Source organism: Paramormyrops kingsleyae, chromosome 8 (assembly GCF_048594095.1).
Source record: "Paramormyrops kingsleyae isolate MSU_618 chromosome 8, PKINGS_0.4, whole genome shotgun sequence".
NCBI classification, from domain to species: Eukaryota; Metazoa; Chordata; class Actinopteri; order Osteoglossiformes; family Mormyridae; genus Paramormyrops; species Paramormyrops kingsleyae.
Window position 1 is genome coordinate 20,708,177 of NC_132804.1, and position 14,231 is coordinate 20,722,407.

A 14,231-nucleotide genomic window follows, 5' to 3' on the forward strand; every position below is an offset into this window, starting at 1 on the left:
CCATAACCCCCATGTCCACCTTCTCTCCACTTGACATCAGAGGTATCGAGTAACAACTGGGGTGCTTCAAGGTTTAATCCTTGGTCGTCTCCTTTTCTCCTAGTACCTTATCTGTCAAGGTCCTATCATCCAGTCACCTCCTACACAGACAGCTTCCAACTCCTGCTGACTTTCCCTCCAGAGGATGCCACAATCTAGGCTTGGATTTCTCTGTATCTCACCTCACCGGCAGCCAAAATTAGGGATCACCAACTCCAACTGAACCAAGAAGACCAAGCTTCTTGTCTTCCCTGCCAGTCCAACCATTCAACACTCCATCACTGTCCAGTTCGCTCATTGACATTGACAGGCACAATGTTTCTAGGAAGCTAAAAGTAATGTAAGACAGTCAGCTATCCTTTCAGCTATTTATCAGTCTTGCAGATTTACTTTGTATAAGATCAGGGCGATCAGGCTTTATCAGAATACACAGCTCACCTTTTTGTCTGCCCATTACATTACTGTTGTTCTTTACGGACTGTGCTACCAGCATGTGAAACCACTACAGACGATATAAAATGCAACCACACATTTGGTATTCAATCAGCCAGAATAAGTTCATGCTACACCTCTCTACAGTCCTTCTAACGGGAACTGAAGTGTTTTGATTTTGACTAGCCTTTCTGATGTTGGATTCTGATGATTTTTTGTATAGCTTTTGCTCTACTGCAAACACTCGTTACTGGTTACTCATTGGATGTTCAGTCTAACAGTCCCTAAGCTGGCTTCTTGACAACTATAGGCTTGTGATCTAGATCTGCCTCACATGTACATCACTTTGAAAGAACAGATCTGCCAAATAAACGAATATACAGTAAATGTAAAATTCAGCTTGTGCGGAGCTTTGGTGAGGAGGCTAACTCTGATGCTGATGGCATTGTAAGCTAATGAAGTTTTGTAGCACTAAGGATCCATCAAAGGCACGGCCTCCATCGTCGCAGATGCCTGAGCATGTTGCAGCTTAAAATTTGGATCCAGACTCGGTTCATTCTTATCCAGATTTCTTCTTTATTCCGAACCTGACTTTATCCAACCCATCTTTAACTCTTCAGACTTGATTCTCTCCAATGCAGATTGACTCTTTTTCATGAAAATCTGACCTTCTCCGGCACTTGCGGGCATGTTTCTGCCTATGATACGTAGAAGAAGAATTCAGTCAAGTCTTTCATCACTCAAAACAGTTCAGCTTTGTAGCCCGCGGTCCCATTAATAATCATTTTTACCAGTTCAGATCGATCGTCACACAGAAGCTGTAATAGATGGACAAGTCCCTTTCCTGTGTTATCTGAAGTTTTGGGCAGTTTGAAACTCGATTTTTTAATTAAAAAGCACCCTAAGCTCAATTTGAAATATTACAAATAATATTGTGCTTTTCCAGGCTGGATAAATTCATTATCTGATCCGCTGATTATCGAAAAGAAAGTCAAGATGCTGAGAATTACGGCGGATAAGCTCTGAGCCTGCCGTCAGAGGAGGCTTTCAGCAGGGGAAGAATGCGTGGGCAGGAACACCGGTCTCAGAGCCGGTCTGGCCGAGCATCCGCTTATCCCGAGGTAAACCCTGTAGAGGAGGGAGGTTGCAGGAAGGGCAAGCGTTCACGTAGGACTCAGGGCAGTGGCCAGGCCTTCTGAACGGTGTCCAGTGTCCGTGTGCTATTTTTAAAGATGGTGCCTTGTGAGGGTGACAAGTATGAATTAGTATACCCATATAGTTAGATTATGGAATTCATTTAAATTTGGAAAACAATGAAATATATTTTTACAGCGTATGTCACTGTGCAGGGAATTATCAATGCTTCTTAAATGATTGAGTAAAAAAAAAAAAAGTGGTAATTCCACACATGGCCACAAGAGGCTTGACCCAACATTGGGGCATTTAATTGAATGGAGTATTTGGGGTGGTTTAATTAAGGCAAAGTCATCATTAATTAATTTCCAAAAGATAAATGTGGCAAAAATTCATTTTCCTTCAGAATTAGATTCTGTAATATCCCCGGGGGCACAGAGGGGAGGAGAAAAGTGACAAGCAGACACTGTCTTTTAAATGCCAGGGGGAATAACATGGCTACATGGTTAGCTTTCAAAAAATCCCATTACTGACAAAGTCTAAAATCATTTATTTCAGTCATCTTCCTGTATTATTCAACTTTTAATCCTCCTCTGATCCATTATTGCCATTTATACCAGGAAACTGTGAAGGAAGTACAGAAGCAGCCCTGCCTGTTTATCTGAAAGTCCACGTTTGTGCTCTCAGCTCTCCACGACTTGGGCAGGTAAGGAGCAGTTTCACGGTTTTGCTTCATAGGGGCCATGGGGGGACTCAGCAGGTTCGGATATTGTGCCTGTGATCAGAAGGTCGCTGGTTCAAATCACGGAGTCAGAAGAGTGATTTCAGCATCGAGCACTTGAACGAGGCCCTTCACCCCCAACTGCTCCAGGCTCTGTCTGACACTGATTTCAATTATGCGTCACTTTGGATAAAAGCGTCTGCTAAATCGATAAGTTGTAATTGGGTCGCGGCATTCCTCATGGAATCGACTCTGATGCTATTTTTCACCAAGGCCATCATCAGCCCTGGTCCCGTAAATGCTGCTGCTCATTCCTCTTGAACCACAGCATTGAAATGCAGGGCTGTATATTGGGGGGAGAATGTGTGAGGGGGCGGGTGCGGGGGTGGGTAGTGGCAGGAGATGGACTGCCTGACGCAGACATTTTAATCAGGGAGCACTTGATACAAATCTGTAAATAAATAAAAAATGGGGGATGGATGTCCCTCTTTTCTAAAGCAAGGCTGCTAGGCACTGGGGTCCAGTTGCTGGTCAAACGTGGGACTGTAGCCTGAACATCCCTGAGGGGAGGGGGCACATGATGGCGGGCACCCTTGAGAGGAGCAAGTTTCAACCCCCCCCCAGATATTTTTTGTGCTATTATATTCACAATTAACTACAATGTTAGTTAGTGAGCTATCAATGTCATAGTTAAAATTAGTGGTATAAAGTAACCCATGCAAACAAGCATCATGAATGCAAATGTTACCTATTACAAACATCAATACTAGTTTAATGGATGGTGAATTAGATGTGAAACAGTGGCAGAAGAGAATGGGCATATTTATAGTATATAATAATATATTTATAGTAAATAGTCACAAAAATCTAAAATTGGACATACAGAGTTTTCATCAGACAATGACAAGGCAAAACCTGCAGATCAAACTATAAATCAAGCTGGATGATAAATTTGAATTTAAGAAGAAGTTTAACTTGATGTCCTCATTTCCTATGAGAACAGCCAAAATTCTTCAGGACGCTGTAGGTCGAATGTGAGATTGCTATCCATTCTGACTCGATTGCATTCCATACAGCTTGTGAATTGCCTGCTGGTGACCCTTCATCCTGGATGCAGCAGAAGCAGCCGCCTGCTTGGATTGAAATCCGTCTGACTCTGTAGGCCAACCTCGGCCAAATGAACTTACTGCCTGCGTTCTGTAGCCTCATGGCACGCAGTGCTATCCCCCTGAACGATGCCGTTCACTTGTGGAAATGGCGGGGCTGTGAAGGAGTGCGCCTAGCTGCTGATGGTGCTTAGATGTCCAGAGGCATTTGCACATCGAGGGGTTCTGCTAACCTGCACGGCCCACAAATGGCAGGATGCATCTGCGGACCCATGCGGTTTGGATTATATCCTGCTTCTGCCCGGTGGCGTGAAACAGCAGCAAGCCAGATTCACCACACCAACCTGTGTTTCTCCAGTCCTCTTAATTCACTGCAACCTCATACCTTATTTATTTTTAATCATCAAGACTATAGCAGCTGTTAGATACAGTATCTAACAAATTTTGTTAGAATGTTACCGGTTTTCCTCAATCCAGGACAGAAGGCTTTGTAACACAATGGAAGGCTAATAAACTTCTTTAAGCTAGCCAGCTTGACCAACCAAAACCTTCCCAGTACAGTTTAGCTGCAATCGTAGGGGTGGTTAACAACCTTCTCAATGAGCGTGATTATCTAGATTTGACTGCATTCACTTAAAATGGGACAGTCACTGGCATATCAGCTGAAGAAACGGGAGCTACAGAGCTCACAGCATAAGAGCAAATAATCATCGCAAACAGAAGAATTTAAATGGATCCTTACTGGAAAAAATGACACAGAGAAGCATTACTAAAAAATCGCTGACCGCATATTTCCATGGCTTTCAGCATGGGACGAAACACTGTGAGGCATCTTTACAAAAGGAGACCAGAGACTGAAATAGAATTTAAAAAGCTACAAAACACAAAAATTAAACTAGAAATTGAAAAACTTGAACACGACAAACAAGTATAGCATTTACAATCGCTTGCCATTGTGTAACCTGCATATTGAAGGAATTTGCATACTGAAAAAGATTAATGATATTTTCTTTTTCAGAAAAGACAAAATGCAGAGCTCTGGAAAATGTGAAGGGAATAAATTAAATGGTTTAATTAAAAAAAAAATCCTGTTTGGGGGGAGGGTCATTAACTAAAAAACTACTCTGTAATGGAGTGTCTGGCATCTCTGCCACTAGGGGGTGTCTGTGCGGATCAGGTCCACAACAACAGCATTGGACAGGAAGTGATGTTCTATAGGGAGAACCCTGAGTAAATAAAAGCAGCTGAATCTTCAGAATGTCAACGGTCATTCCTATTCTGACCAATGTTTTTGCAAGTGTAGCGTTGAAATGAGTTTAAGGTGCAGGTTAGGGGTTAGATTAGGAGGTCACTGGGTCTGGCTAGTAGGCATACCTTCTGTCCCCAGCTATGGATGTGTCCTGGAAAAAAATCGTGAACCAAGAACATGCAGTAGGCAGTTGTAGGAGAGTGTTGTGATATGCTTCACAGCTCCTGTATCCAGCTGTAGGGCATTACACAATGCAGCCTCCTTGGAAATTATAAGCTACAGATAGATATATAGATAAGATGGATGGATGGATGGATGGATAGATGGATAGATAGATAGAGATAGATCAATCGATCCTGATCACTTGTCAGCCTCATGTTCTCCTGAAGATGCCCTAATTGCTGTCTTGTTGAGCCCTGGGGAAACCTGCAGGGTTCATATACATCACTGAAGATCATGTCCATGAATATGAGGTGTGCATAAGTGATGAATGCCAGATTAGAACATAGGGGTTATTTTATAGGCTTCTCCGCTGTTCCTTAAAAGCCGTCTTTGACTGAATACACAGGCAAGTGGCTGGAACAACAACAAAGGTACTCAGGAGATTTTTGAGGGCGAGTTATACCTTGTGAATCTCCTGCCGTAATGTATTCTCTCTTAGGTCTTTCGGTATCCGTGACAGAATACAAGTGCCCGTTCCAGGATACAGCAAAGCGATGCATGCAGCTCCAGTGCGTTGCACTGTGGACATAAGGACAGAGTAGCCTACAGAAAAATATGAGGGAGCTCTATGCTCTGTGCCAGGCCCCTGCAGGCAAACTTCACTGCCCAGTTTCACGTCTCAGAAGATGGCACCCTAATTTTGCCTAATGGGTTGACCAGCACTGTCTATAAATGAACAACCCCAGCCGTACCTATACAGTATAGAGTATACACACGATCACTACCCCACTATTCATGAAGTTACTGACAATGAGTTGGCAGCATTTTTATGGTGTGTAAAATTATAAGCAACAATAATCTTTTTCTGAAATAAATCATACACACAAAATGAACACAGTTCCATGTGTGCATGCTTTCCTGCATTTGACCTTAATACACTTTAGTTTTACTTTGCTCTGATCTATGTTTATTCAGATAAATATTTACAGCTCTTCGATATTTTAGTGCCTGTTAAGGTTTTACTATCTAAAGCTGTACCTTCTGTTTCTAGTTCAGAATCATCCATCCATGCAATCTTTCATCCATGTCATGGTTGACAATAATTTCAAATAGTTTATCTTTATATTACTGTTAGATGAATCAAAAGTTTAAAAAGTAAAAAGAAAAAATGAGACATCAGCGAACCACATAACAAGTAATCAATGCTTAAGACTGAAGCATATCAAGAAAAATCTCACTAGAATAATCAGGAAGGCGCATGAAAACTGTGACCAATCTGCGCCTTGCAGTCATGGTGTTTTTCTTAGATAGATAGGAGAGGAACTACAGATATCATCACAGGTTCTTACACTTAATTAGACTGACTGATTCCCGCCTCCGTACTCAAGCTATGCACATGCACAGTGAGAAGCTTTGCAGAAAAGCCAATTATGAAACAGCTCTTAGTTATAAGATTTGACGTTAATTAAAAAAAAAAGTTTATTGAAAGTGACATCACAGGTTGTGCACCTTCTACAAACAATGTGTCAGAATAGTGTATTAATGATAGTATCTACTATAAATAACATCACATAATTATCATTTTATATCTGTGTGCATGTATATAAGTATATACAGTAGGCATGTATAATGCCATTAAAGCAGAAATAGCCATGTAATGGTAAGAATTTTCTTTTATTGCATTTCTTTATTTGGAACTGACAATACCAGCCATTTCGTTTGGGAAACCTAGCTTTTGTAATCATTCAAAAACAATGTTTATCAGATGAACAATAAAATCAATCACATATCACTCCTTGTCCTAATTTCATGGCTTCTGGGATTAAGTGCTGTACAGACAGGTGGGGTTTTTAGTGCAGCTGAGTGGAAGTGACTCTGGAGTCCTGGGAGTGAACAAAAATCTGTTCTGGTTCTGCGAGGCTGCAGCGGGAAAACAGAGAGGGTGTGATTTCCAGCCTGTCAGGCAGGACCCAGAGGAGATGCCATTCAAGAGGTAAGACTGTCCTGTTTGCACACTGCCCTGTGCACCACTACCAAGCCTCTGGAATTGTACCTTTACTGAAATATTTTTTCCAGGTGTTCTCCTTCATTATTTTCCATCAAGGAGTCGTGAAATAATGGGGAGTTTTTAAATGTGGGAGAAATGAAAGAAACACCTGAGACCTTGCTACAATTTTGAATGTTTAGGAGCAGCGCTTGATTGATTTCTGAGGCTGTGCTTATGCTTGAAGGCTGATGAGTTATCAAGCTCTTTGCTGTCTGTAAATAAATAAGAGCTGAGCCAATGGATGGGATAGTGAGGGGGGGTGGCACGTTCTTTTGGACAGATCAAACATGAGCCCGCTGAGGTCAAAAGCAAGGTTGATGGCGAGTTTGCGGTGGGATGAATCACAGGCGGGGATGAAAAACATCTCCTTTTTGGACAGGTTGAGTTGCAGATGGTGGTTAGTCATCCAGGTGGAGATATTGGCGAGGTATGATGTGATACGGGAAGAAACCTGTGTGGGACCACGGGAGGCAGGGAAATGGAGGCAGAATTGGTTGTCATCCAAGTAGCAGCAGTAAAAAAAAAATTAGAGGACAGAACTGAGCCAAATGAAGGTTATATACAGCGACAAGTGAAGAGATCATTCCCCAAACCATTCCCTGCACAATCTACTGCCCCAGGTCGCCTGAGGATAATTCCTGAGACACACCGGCTTGTTGCAATGCCTACTATGTTAACCTGCACAACGGATGTCAGGGGAATCTGAATGGTGCAGTCATGTTTGGATGGATGAATAGGCATTATGAGAGGGAGGGAAGAGTGAAAACTAGAATAAAGAGATACTGTACTCAGCCATGTGTCCATGTTTGGAATCGAGCTTGTATCAGCTGAGGAATGCATTCTGGGATTGAAAGGTAATAGGTTCATTTAAAGATGGTTTTGAAAGACTTGAGTAAGAGGGCAGGCGGTTCTGTCATTCTCCAGGTCATCAAGGCTACGGCACATTCATGCTTTGTGGGAATGGACCTATCAGAAAGGGAGGCCTCAGTGCCAGAGATGTAAGATGCAGGCGTGGGAAGAGAGTCTTTATTACCGCGGAGAGGAGAGACAGCTGGCAGGCTGGCGGCAGACTCTGCCACATGTTGTCAGAGATGAGCGCAGGAACGCTTGGTCAGGGGAACTGTCTGCTGACTCGGCATTCTGTTCCTCAACTGTGCTGCACAGACTTTCAGACAGAATGGTTAATGAACACTGCTCTCAAATAAACAATAAGCTACCCATGCAGACGTGTCCTGTGTGGCATAATCCAGTAACAACTAACAGTACTGAGTGCAACATGCCAACCATCTATGCATGTTGCTTTCCTCCTATGAGAAGTAAACAGATGTTTACAATTGGAATAGATTCATTATATTATATATGCACATAAATATTTATGCACCTTAGGATAGTATATAGGAAGTATTTGGAATAGTTTTGCATTTTTGGAGGACAGTGGTTTGAAGCATTGAAACACCATACTCAAGTGCTGACACACACCTTCCATTACAGCGACTGCAGTCATTTAGTGAATTTTGACATTATGCTTTGGGAACAACAGACCATGTGGCGTGAAGCTTGATTACTGGATGACAGGGCCAGACAGCAGAGGCTGAGTCTGTTTCATCTTCATTATGGAGTCTAAGATAACTGGCAGTGATGCAGTGTGCACATGCAAAGCAAGATTAATTAAATGGACCTGCAGACTAAAGCAAGAGGTTTGACTTGATCCAACCCATGGAAAAAAATCTCACTTTTGAGAGGTTAACATGTTGTCCTTTTGCTGAAACAAGAAATGTGTCCTAGAACATAAACACATATATTCCAACATTTGCAAGTATAAATAACAGATGAATGAGTCCCAAGGAAAAAAGTGTCCTTCAATTTTAGGATATTTGTCTTTGGAGGAAATAAGACATCTTACAATTTAGATTTTTTCTAATTTATTTTTATTTTTAATTTGACAGCATGCCCTCTTTAGTGTACAACAGAAATAAATATGTTTCCTTACATCAGTGAAAAGATAGATGCAAAAACAAAATGTCCACTACAATGGACATAAATGAATGGGTGGGGTCTCAGGAGGTTAAAGGTCCTTGTATTTGTTATGTTCCAGTGAGAAATTCTCAGACTACTTTCATATGTAAATAAGTCAAGTAACCTTAAAATATGGTCTTGCTGTAAAAAGAAACAGAATCGACTGGAAAAATCTGGCAGGTCTGTTCATTTGGTTTTGCTACATTTTTTATGGAAAGAAAAGAAATAACTTTATATTTCATTTTCTCTTTTAATGTCTGCCCCCAGTGGCAGCGGCTTATGGGGAATATGAATGGTATTGACACACCCGTCCTGTAGGTTAAATACACACGTCTATGAAATCCAAGCTGTTGTGCAGCAGGCTTGGTGACTCTGCCGGTGCTGCTCTCTGTAATGATTATAATGATCACAGCTGTTTCAATGAGAGGCCTTCCTGCCGTGATAATGTGGTTACCGATGAGATATAAAGTGTGGCCACGTAGCATCAGGTCCAGGCTACCTCCAGATAATGCATATTTTCTCTTCTCCATAGTTTCAAGGATTGACCTCATATAATCTTCTTAGTAATGGAAAGACAGATTATGTGTAAGGCTCCACCTGATGTGTTTTCCTCTGATTTCTCCCTGAAGTGCAAAGGTACACCATCTCATCCATCCATCTCATCCATCCATCCATCCATCCATCCGTCTATCTATCTATCTATCTATCTATCTATCTATCTATCTATCTATCTATCTATCTATCTATCATTTCACTGTGATCAGCAGGCAAAAAACAAGACAATAGCATGAGTAAAATATCTAATATGGCAAAGGGCTTCTGCTGGTTTGCCTTTCACATAAGAACATTTATGCGATTCCTGCTATATCTCCTTCGTTAATTGTAGTATTAATTCTCTATCCTTCCTTTGTAGCATGCCTGTTTGCCATGTTAAAATGATCTCTATGTTGGTGTCAAATTATTATTTTACGTCGGTCAAAGTGTGTCAGTTTAGCTATTTCAAAAATCTCTTATTAAGTCACCCTAGTATTTACAGTAATTATCCAATATACCTTTGTGTTTGTTGTTGACTGGCTGTACCCCTAACCTAACATGTTTGGCTAATGAATACCTCGCAAAGTTCTAAGTTAATGAATTAAGTGAGCTGGTGGTGAAATTTTATAAATTCATGGAATGGCTGAGGTGCCCCTGAGGAGAGGCTTGGGAACTGAAGCGGTGTTCATCTAGCCATCCAATTAGATATCAAAAAATTTTTGGAGAACAAAAGTAATTCCTGTTAAATTTTACTGTGCTACCGTTCCTTTGCATATATTCAAATGTTAATTGTGTTTTTATGCACTTACTAGCCAGATAAATAGCTTTAAACATTTTCTTTGACGGCATAAGACTTTTGCACAGTACCGTGCGCCACTTAATCTTCCTGTTATCGGCTCCGCAGGGTCTGCCAGGAAGCTGCAAAGCCTGCTTTTCTGTCCACCTCGCTTTCCACTTGATGATGGTCCAAACTGACAACTGAAAGGAAAAGGAACAGCGCAAATGATTCATTATTTTAAAAACTCAATCACAGCACATGTACAATTGGGTAATTACTGAAATCAGTGTTAATCAAGCTTTTTTTTTTAACAGATGATTATCAGAAATGAAAGACTGGAAGGGTGACTGTAAAAGGTTTGATTGTTGGCATTCTACCCACAGCTGCATTTGGGAGAGGGAGGGGGGTATGTGGTGACTGATAGTCTCCCCTTCCTCTAGGAGCTGAACTCCATGATTCTGTGAAATGCCTCCCACACTATACCTAGGAACGAGAACCCCCCAGGACCGAACTCTAACCCTCCATGATGCTGAGACGCTGCCTCCCGTTTCATCTCAACTGCTCCATTGCTCATTTTCTATTCATTTCGAGTTACATTTTGGTTTATTTTCATACTTTTACACAATGCCTTACCCGTCACAGGACAGATCAGCGATATGTGACGCCTCTCTCAAGCTGCCAGTTTAACATCCTCATTAAACAGTAGGCTATGATTATTTACCACTGTGACTTTGTGCGTTGAGCTAAACTTTACAGGTTCTACTCAACAGATTCTTCTATTCAAAGGAACCTAAGTGTGCTGCTGAATGGCAATGCCTCTGCCTGACACTGAGCCGACACCTACCCCTCTGTTCCCATCTTAGCCGCTGAAACTAGTTCCTATTTTCCAATATAAAAAAAAACAATATTCTTCTTCTATTTTATATCAAACACAGAGCACCATCGTCTAATGCCTCAGCAGCAGACAGAACTAAGAAGACTCCTCCAATTACTGCAGGCTTTCATTACTTATTAATGAGTGTTGAGATGTGCATGCAGCTTGTTCTGCTGGTCACTGTTGTGGAGGTCACAGCCTTGCAGTAATGACAGCCTGAGATGCCTTTAACGACCCGCGACAGCTCAGCGGCTCTGATGAACAAGCAAACAGTCCATCAAAGCTGATACCGGCCTGCTGATACCGGCCTGCTGATACCGGGCCTGCTGATACCGGCCTGCTGCAGCTCTCCTGAGGTCAACCATCTCGGACTTTTCCTGGTGACCCTCCCAGGACTTGGTCACGACTCCTCTAGCTTCCTTTGGTTCATCAGACTGAGGTCCTGCTTCGTTTCAGGCACTTTCCTGTCGCCCCCCCTCCATCTCTGGCCGTCTGCTGCCCCGGTTTACATGCCCGAGTCTTTAACGCCCGTGTGGAACGCATTAAACATAAGCCGAAATTACATTCAAACAACGTAGCACACTCATCCCGCTATGCGGAGTTTAATTTGATCGCAACTCTAATTAAATGCGCATTAGCCTGCCAGAAGGAGTAAACCCTAACCCCCTGAATCTCATTAATCTCTCTGTTTTTGTTACTCTTTCTGAACCCAGGAATCAGATATAATGACATTTTTTTATGGAGTTAAATCGAAATTTTGTTGCTCGGAGTATCAGTGCCGACCATGAACACTACATTTCCTTTCAGAAGATTTGTGTATAAAATAATGAAATATTTATAAAGAAAAACCATTTGTTGACCTTTTCTAAATTTTTATTTTTACTCTTTGTTGTAGCTCTTCATGATAATAATAGACATATAATAATCTGAACTAGTCTACTTGAATTGAAATATACTATTATTATTAAACAAGGAACAACTCCTGAGCTCAAAGATGTCTTAATTAAATTTTCTTACCAATGAAGTATAATAATTAATCCAAAATGCTTGCTCAAATAGTAATGTACTACATAAAAATGAATTTTGATTTGTTTGTCACTAAAATGACAATTCATCACATTTTACAAAAAACAGGGCCACATACAGATTTTTACTTTATCATGTCAGCTTATTTGCTCTTCAATGATTTAAGAGAAGGTCTAGAACGTAAGAAAAATAAACCATTCCTTAGCAGCAACAAGCATAATAAGGAACAGTGAGACTGAAAACTCTGACAGCCCAAATTGCTAAAAGTGATTTCCAGAAGATTCATTCAAGATTTCAAGGACAGGACGTGCTGTTCCCCTCCGCTGTCAGCGATGGCGATGGGTGCAGGCTTCATCTGTCTGACATTATGAGCTCTATGTCTCTGACCCCTAATTTCTCAGAGTAACCGCAGATCCGGGAGGTTTTTCCCGTTCCTGTTCTGGACCTCGGGAGCTTCAGTTCGGGGCTCACGAGACTCCCGGATACTCCGGCTGTCTGGCAAGCTGACAAGTCTCAATCACGGATGACAAGTGTATCTGCAGACGTGGTTTGGGAAGACATGAAAAGGGAAAGAATTGGCCTTGAGGTAGAGAGAGATATAAAGTAAGTGGCGGAGAGAGAAATCAATCCAATCAGCTTTTAGCCTCACTTATCGACAGGCTGTTACTGGCATCTGCCTGTGGCTCTGGCAGGGAAAAATGCTGTAAAGGGAAACAGCTTTGCTCTAAAAGATGGTGTTCGTAACCTGTCCGCACTGTGAAGGAGACACGTTTTAGTTGGGCCACAATCGAAGGGTGAAAAAACATAACAGAGAAAAATTGACCTAGTGCACCACTTACAGCAGGGGCATCAGTGAGCAGACTCTTAGTTTGACGCCTATGTCTGAAGCGAAGGGGGTCAGACGCAATTAGAGACACGACTGCCTTTCCGGAGTGATCTGGTCATTGTGATGCATATTGTCTTTCCATCGCTATCAGGTATTCAGATGAATTGCTTTGTTATGCCCATTATTTGATGGTTTTGCGGCGTTAATGGAGGCCTCTTACCAGTCGACCCAGATTTCCTCTCAGCAGCGCCGCGGTCGACACAGCAGTATTGCAGAGCAAGTTAGGCCAACTTCAGCTGTAATTTCCGGAACTCTCCAGGGACCAGTGGTGAAGCAAAACACAGAGAAGCAGGGTAGCAAAGCAACCAGAAAGGTCCAAAGTGAAACCTTCTCGGCCTCAAAGTAAGGCGTCCACACCTTGAAGGAGCCACGCTTATTTTCACTTATTCCTCCACCTGCTGTCCTCTTCCTGGGCGTTATCTGTCGCCAGATCACTTCTCCAGCGATATTCAGCCACTCTTCAATAATTTTAAGTGGTCGGGTGACCAAGAATCTGTCACTCTCTCATTCCGAAAGCAGGAAGCCAACTTAGACGCCCATGAAACTTCAGTGCATTTTATCCCCCTGCTTCTCCTCAAATAAGCATCTGCTAATCATTAAATACTTCACGTTTCGCTCACAACATTTCCTGCTGGGCTGTCGCTCAGCAGGGCTCAAATTATGATGACAGCAAATTCAACTTGAATTAAAATAGACCTACATCCTGTCATGTTTCATGGCTTTCCAAATCCACCAAGCATCCTTATCATATTAAATTAGCAAAGTAATTCCTGAACAAAGTAGAACTTTTCATTTCCTTGGATAGATGAGTAATTAGTAGTGTTTTGCGCCAAAGTATAGGTGCATAACTTCCTGTCAGTGTTCAGGATATTTGTTGTGTCATGGCCACGCCATGTATTACAAAATATGGATTATTAGATATTCTACGTGGAACTACAGAAGAAACAGGTTGTGGCGTGGCCACCCCATACACGTAACTGCCCCCGATGGCCACCTCATACATGTAACTGCCCCCCGATGGCCACCTCATACATGTAACTGCCCCCCGATGGCCACCTCATACATGTAACTGCCTCCCGATGGCTACCTCATACATGTAACTGCCCCCCGATGGCCACCTCATACATGTAACTGCCCCCCGATGGCCACCTCATACATGTAACTGCCTCCCGATGGCCACCTCATACATGTAACTGCCCCCCGATGGCCACCTCATACATGTAACTG

General features: G+C 42.2%; 1 long non-coding RNA gene across 1 annotated transcript; it reads right to left on the bottom strand.

The window, feature by feature from the left end:
* Nucleotides 1-6,576: 6,576 nt before the first annotated feature.
* Nucleotides 6,577-13,532, bottom strand: LOC140592200 (uncharacterized). The gene is made up of 4 exons (XR_011992488.1): nt 13,165-13,532; nt 10,308-10,418; nt 7,924-8,055; nt 6,577-7,341 (listed from the first exon to the last, which is right to left on the bottom strand). It is a non-coding gene; the product is annotated as an uncharacterized lncRNA (long non-coding RNA).
* Nucleotides 13,533-14,231: the final 699 nt, after the last annotated feature.